Source organism: Stomoxys calcitrans, chromosome 1 (genome assembly GCF_963082655.1).
Source record: "Stomoxys calcitrans chromosome 1, idStoCalc2.1, whole genome shotgun sequence".
NCBI classification, from domain to species: domain Eukaryota; kingdom Metazoa; phylum Arthropoda; class Insecta; order Diptera; family Muscidae; genus Stomoxys; species Stomoxys calcitrans.
In genome coordinates, this window is record NC_081552.1 from 242970034 (window position 1) to 242977631 (window position 7598).

Sequence of the window (7598 nt, forward strand, 5' to 3'; positions counted from 1 at the left end):
GAGTGTTGCACTTGAATACATTTTATCGCATGCATTTCTCAAGATCAAAGGCTGCAATTGAGAAACTGGCACTTGATTTTTAGAGCACCAATTACAAGTAATCGCTTCTGATGATAAATGGAATTGCAGACTTTGATGAACAGGAAGAAGGGGAATAAATCAACCCTCTTTTGTATGAAGGCAAATTCTTTTTTATCATTCCATTGAAAAAACATCAAAAAATCAATGTCAAATCGTAAATCTATAAACTTCATAATATTGTTGTTATTGTTAATTCTAGACCAAGCTATGCGAATTGGGGTAAGTTTCAAAAACACGCTTCTGATATCCAAATATGTAGTTAAGCAATTATGAAAATTCTCCACGGAGCAATATAGTATTCAAATGAAAGATATTTTGGCCCAATTGACAAGGAAAACCACTTCACCCCTAATGAAAATTAAAAAGGAATTAATGTTAAAAAAACAAGGACTTTTCAGAAAACACCAGTAATAATCTTACATTCTATTTTATGACTAAGTTTCTTAGGGTCACCCCAAACACAAAATCGCCTCAAGCGTACAACCCAAAACTAAGATAAATCAGAACATCAAGGAACATAAATATAATATAGATTATCAAGTACAAAGGCGCTAAGTTCGGCCGGGCCCAACACCTCGGGTATATATGTAAACCACCTTTCGTCAAAATCTGGTGAAAAATGCATAATTTATGCCCCATAGCAGCTATATCGAAAAATTTTCCGATTTGGACCAAATACTAATAAGTACAGATCATTGTTCAATTGTGTTTAACACAATATTGATCTTTTTAGTAGCTACATCTAAAAATAAACCGATCTGAACCATATACGACACGGATGTCGAAAATCCTAACATAAGTCACTATGTCAAATTTCAGTGAAATCGGATTATAAATGCGCCTTTTATGGGGCCAAGACTTTAAATCGAGATATCGGTCTATATGGCAGCTATATCCAAATCTGGACCGATCTGGACTAAATTGAAGAAAGATGTCGAAAGGCTTAACACAACTCACTGTCCGAAATTTCGAAGAAATCTGACAATAAATGCGCCTTTTATGGGCTCAAAACTTTAATCGAGATATTGGTCTATATGGCAGCTATATCCAAATCTGGACCGAACAGTGCCATATTGCAGAAGTATGGCGAGGGGCTTGATTTAATTCACTGTCCGAAATTTGGGCGACATCGGGCAATAAATGCGCCATTTATGGACCCAAAGCGCCATTTATTGACCCAAAGCCTAAGACCCTAACTCAGCGGATCGGTCTATATGTGGGCTATATGAAGATATGGTCCGATATAGCCCACCTTTGAACTTAATCTGCTTATGGACAAAACAGTTTCAGCTCAATATCTCTATTTTTAAAGACTGTAGCGTGATTTCAACAGACAGACGGACGGGCATGGCTAGATCGTCCTAGATTTTTACGCTGATCAAGAATATATATACTTCATAGGGTCGGAAATGGATATTTCGATGTGTTGCAAACGGAATGACAAAATGACTATACCCCCATCCTTTGGTAGTGGGTATAAAAATGTGATAAGTTAGTTTGATATAGGAGACAAGGGTGATATTTATACCCAAGCGACAGCAAAGGTATACAGACCTATAAGCCTTACGTCCTTCCTACTCAAAACCATGGAACGTATTGTATATACCATTATGATAAAGAGTAGGACATCCAGCGAACTGCTTAAATACACACAGCACGCCTATGTCAAGGGAAGGTCGGTGGAGACTGGCCTGCACGAGGTTGTGCATAAACTAGAATAATCCTTCGATGCCAAGACGTACACACTGGTGGTTTGCATTGATATCGAGGAAGCGTTTAACAATGTGCGGACCGACACATTGATCCAATCCTTAGAGCAGTACAGGGTGGACCGGGTCCCTAGAAAATTGATAAACCATATGCTAAGGAACAGATGGAGAAATTGCGGGTCCGATGACATAAATATATCGTCACTTCTTTGAGTCACAACCATAAATAACCTATTACGGATGCTTACTGAGGGCGAATTTGAACCCGTCTGCTATGCATACGATGTTATAATTCTTCTTAGGGATAAGGATCCGAACCAGCTATGCAGAAGGACCGAAAATGTCTTGCATATGGCATATGGCTGGGCTAGACCCGGGGGTCTCAATGTTAACCCAGAGAAAACTGAAATATGCCTGTTCACGAGGAAGACGAAGCTGGGCGAAGGAAGGAGGAAGACGAAGCAGGGCGAATTTCCACGTTTCCGCAATAAAACGATTTCAATATCTGACAAGGACAAATACTTAGGAGTGATCTTGGATAGGAAACTTAATTGGAAGTGCCACATTCAGAAGCGTATTGCGAAGGATCAGAGATGTTGGCCACTATATAGACGGGCCGTAGGCTCGCAATGGGGAATGAATCTGAGGATAGTCCACTGGTTCTACAGGAGCGTGGTTAGACCGATACTTACTTGACTGCTATGGAGAAAAAGTGCAGCATAAGAACCATACAACAGGTTCAGAGAAGGTGTTGTCTTGGCATAGGCGGAGCGATGAGGACCACGCCCACTAGGACACTGGAGACTATTCTAGATATCCCACCCATTGACATACAGATTAAGTGTGAAGCAGTCACTGCGGCTATGAGACTTAAAGCGATGTAAGAATGGATTGAGGATGAGCGTAGCTCATACTATGGCGGTATAATCGAGGCGACGATAGGAAACCTTGAAGGAAGGAAGAGGTTTCTGATCGAATACCTGAGACGATAGTTTAGGTCGATTATGAAGCACTGCTGCCAACGCCACTGTCTTGGACTGACGGAACCCTAGCATTGCCATCTGGAAGATCATCATACACAGATGGATCAAAGCTAGAGTGGACCTGGGGGTCTACATTGAGAAACCAACATTTATACCACCATTGCCATCTGGAAGATCATGTTACACAGATGGATCAAAACTAGAGGACAGAGTGGGCCTGGAGGTTTGCATTGAGAAACCAGGGACTGAGATCTGTTTTAGACTGCCTGACCATAATATGGTCCTGCAGGCAGAGAACCGGGCGATCACGGAATGCATAAGGTGGTGTGATGCTAACGCGGGGACGTCAAGTGTGAACGTCTTTATGGACAGTAAAATAACAACCAAGAGAGTAAGGTCACGAACAGTCTTGCATTGTAAGAAGAAGATAAACGCCTTCTCTAAGGATGGCACAATCCATATCGTTTGGGTGGCGGGCCATAACGCAGTAAGAGGGAATGAAAGGGCAGACGATTTAGCATTGTGAACTGCCGTCAATAAACTTGGCTAACAGTCCGAGTTAAGAGCGTGGGTGACGAATTCGCATGTAATGGGGGGATCCAGATCGTAAGAAGACGAGGCTATTTCTGAAAGGAGTTCAGTATAGCTATTGGTATCATGACGGAACACATATGACTACGAGCTCACTTATGTAAAATCGGTGCGGCAATTGATACCATGTGTGGGGCATGAAGGAAGATCATAAGACGTTAGAGGATTTCCTTTGTCATTGCCCGGCTTTCGCGTCTAACAGACATGAACCAACTTAGGGAAGTGGCATGGAAAACAATTAAGGATTTCGTAAGTAGCTCGGAATTCCTAACTTAGGTTTTCTTTTTCGAGATTACTTTTTTTGCATTTAGAGCGCATAACAAGCCGATTACTGGCTAAGATGTATGTCGATAGTGGCATGGGGCGGATATAATATCAGCACCCTCTTTTCAAACTAACCTAACCTAATACCTTGAACCCTAGTTTTAATATAGCCTCCAAATACACTGATTATATAAAATTTAATTATGCCAGTACTCTGTCCGTCTTATGCACTGTTTTCTATGAACAGCACATTGCACAGTAGCATCTGCTAGACATCGACAGGCATTGGCCAATCGGAGGTCATAAATCTTTATCTGGTTATTTGAACAATACGTACACTCGTGATTTATTTGTTGTTCCCATTTGCAGGAGGAGAACAAAAACGATTTCCCATTTTGCAGAGATGGTGTGAAAAGAAAACTCTTTTGGCCATTTCCACAGCATTTTGAAAAATAGTTGGCCAATACTTTTGTTCGCAGATGTATAACGTCTTACAACAAAAATAGAAACAGCATAGGTGAATTTCACATGACTAAACGAATGAAAAATGAAGGTCATCTTCCATTTGGAATTTAATGATAGGAAACGTTCAATTTTTTATACCATTTTTTTTACTTTTCAATGTTCAGCAGTTTACCATCATTCGCAAGTTTCTAAGGCTTTTGGCTGAGAAAATTTTCAAAAAATATTTTGAGAAACAATACCATATACATTTTATGATTCTTCAAAAAATTGCCGCTATTTAAAAGAAAACACTTCGCATTCATAGTGAAATTAAGTACAATAAACGTTTTTAGGGAATGCAATAAAGTAATAATCCTGGTTTTTGTTTCTTTGCGTTTTTCACAGGTTGGATACGTATGGTCACATCGTGCTATGATTTCTAGCAAATCCGTATGTACGTACTCATGCCATAAAGATACGTATGTTGAATGTGTGATAATGTAAACAATTTCAATCGTTTCAGATGATTTGTGTATAGTTTTATTCAATCTGTACAACAAGCAGCACAGTCATCCGAAATAAAGGAAAGTCGAGCAAAAAGAGCTTATTATGATTTCGTAGATAAACGTATGACCTTTTTTAATGCCATAATACAGTTTGGTATGTCGTGGAACCATAAGCATTACATCACCATTTCTACACGCAAAAAATAATTCATTAGCCATAAACGAACAACAAGTTAACTTCTTTTATGAAAAAAGTTTGGAATTTGGTAACGAAAACAAGTAAAAAGGCGATAAGTTCTGCCGGGCCGAACTTTGGATACCCACCACCTCGGATATATATGTAAACCACCTTCCGTCAAAATCCGGTGAAAAATGCATAATTTATGCCCCCATAATAGCTTTATTGAAATATGGTCCGATTTGAACCAAATTCGACACGGATATTGAGTGGTCTATTAAGTACAAGTCATTGTTGAAATTTGTAGATCCAAATATTGGTCTTTTTGGTAGCTATATCCAAACATAGACCGATCTGAACCATATACGACACGGATGTCGAAAAGCCTAACATAAGTCACTGTGTCAAATTTCAGCGAAATCGGATTATAAATGTGCCCTTTATGGGGCCAAGACTTTAAATCGAGAGATCGGTATATATTGCAGCTGTATCAAAATCTGAACCGATTTGGGCCAAAATGAAGAGGGCTGAGGAAGGGCCTAATACAACTCACTGTCCCAAATTTCGGCGAAATCGAAAAATAAATGCGCCTTTTATGGGCCCATAACCTTATATCGAGGGATCGGTCTTATGACAGCTATATCCAAATCTGGGCCGATATGAAGAAATTATAGAAGAATATTAAAGGGCCTAACACAACTTACTGTCCCAAATTACGGCGAAATCGGACAATAAATGCGCCTTCTATAGGGCCAAGACCTTAAATCGAGAGATCGGTCTATATGGCAGCTATATCCAAATCTGGACCGATCTAGGCCAAATTGAAGAAGAATATCGAAGGTCCTAACACAACTCACTGTCCCAAATTTCGCCGACATCGGACAAGAAATGCTCCTTTTATGGGCCCAAAACCTTAAATCGAGAGATCGGTCTATATGGCAGCTATATCCAAATCTGAACCGATCTGGCCCAAATTGAAGAAAGTTGTTGACTGGCCTAACACAACTCACTGTCCCAAATTCCAGCAAAATTGGATGGTAAATGTGGCTTTTATTGGCCTAAGGCCCTAAATCGGCGGATCGGTCTATATGGGGGCTATATCAAGATATAATCGAATATAACCCATGGACAAAAAAAGAATCTGTGCAAACTTTCAGCTCAATATCTCTATTTTCAAAGACTGTAGCGTGATTTCAACAGTCGTACGGGCAGACGAACTGACATGGCTAGATCGTCTTAGATTTTTACACTGATCAATACTATCCGTGCCTGTTCCATCTTGGTTTTTACTGTCGTGATAACCAACTTACTGTTCGTAAAGTTATTCAAACCTATTGATCGTGGGTGAACATTACCATTTGATGCACTGTGAGATCGCTCTGATATAGGCCAGGAAGATCGTTTATGGTCACGGAGTCAGACACAAAACTCAGTTTCTAGATCTTCAATTTAGACAAATCACTTGTTCTCTCCCCTCTCCACCTTCAATTCACTCGTTTAGCAAGACCTACCAGACATTCCCGCTGGCAGCAGTGTTTCGCCTTTGACCTCAACTATCAGATCCTAAAAATTTTCTAATCCACCACGATGGTATCACCTGCTACTATATTTTATGCACTCTCCCATCGCCTTATGTATTATAGCCGCTGTGTCTGCCCCATACTTGTGTCATCTCCTTCCCTATCTACCATACTACTGTTAGTTTCTTTACTTTACTTGGCTATGACAGAACATTTGTCCCATTAGCCGAACGTAGAATAGCGTTCGAAGCTCCTCGATCTTCTGCGCTTATTCTAAAATCTCTGACACCAAGTTTCGAGGTGTCTCTCACCACTTGGCAATGGTGAGGCCCCAGTAGGGAGCAACGTGGTGGCTGTGGTTTGTACCCAAATCGCGGGTAGAGCATAAGCTCGGCGTGGAGTTGCGTTTTCAACCGGGTGCCGTGACCCATAGATCGGAAGGAGTTTTAGATCCGCACCTAACCAAGGAGGTGAACACGTCCAAATACGTGGGATCCAATTGGTACTCATGTGTGGATAACCATATGTGGGGGCATTGGTAGACGCATTGTATTCACCCTTGGGCCTCGCAGGTTTGGGCCGTCATGGCAAGCATCTGCATTTAACACGACATTCGTGTGGTTTTGACCGTCTCGGTTTGCGTGTACCACCGCAAATACCCCGCCATTAATTAGGTATTTTAATATTAGCATGCTATGAATATGGCGACTGGATAAGCTGCCGATTGGGGAGGGTCAATTTTTGAATCGACAAAGCGGCTATCGAAATCGGATCAAAAATTTAAATCAAGTTTCTGGTTTTTAAAAACGACATCCGTCCGTCGGGTGGTATCTTTAGTTGGGAGTTATATCGAAATCCAAACCGCTTTTTATGACATTCACTGAAGCCTTCATATGGGTAGCAGCACATTCCATACTAAATTTCACAAATCGGTTCAAAATTGTGGTCACTACGTTCTTATATGTGCGGGCGATATTTATATACATATATATGGGAGCTATTTATCTACCGATTTTTACCAAAGATCGCAGCGTTCTACCCTAGGCTAAAAAAGTGATATGTTAAAAATTTCGTGATGATTAAATAACAATGCAATGAAATTTTGGTATCAGTATCAATACTATCGTTCATTTCCCATCACCTATATTTTAAACGAAAAGGAGATGTAAAAATCAGGAGTTCGAAGCTATATCAATCCACAGACCGAATAAAACCAAATTTAATAAAGTCCGTTGGAAAAGATTTTAGCCCAATCGGATGAAAATTGTGCTCTCCATAGGCGCAATGTATCTTATAAGACGCATTCAGACCGCTTATATTCA

At 40.4% G+C, this 7598-nt stretch overlaps 1 long non-coding RNA gene across 1 annotated transcript; it reads left to right on the plus strand.

The window, feature by feature from the left end:
- The first annotated feature begins 242 nt into the window (after nucleotides 1-242).
- Nucleotides 243-4396, plus strand: LOC106092313 (uncharacterized). The gene is made up of 3 exons (XR_001222136.2): nucleotides 243-300; nucleotides 3998-4145; nucleotides 4258-4396. It is a non-coding gene; the product is annotated as an uncharacterized LOC106092313 (long non-coding RNA).
- Nucleotides 4397-7598: the final 3202 nt, after the last annotated feature.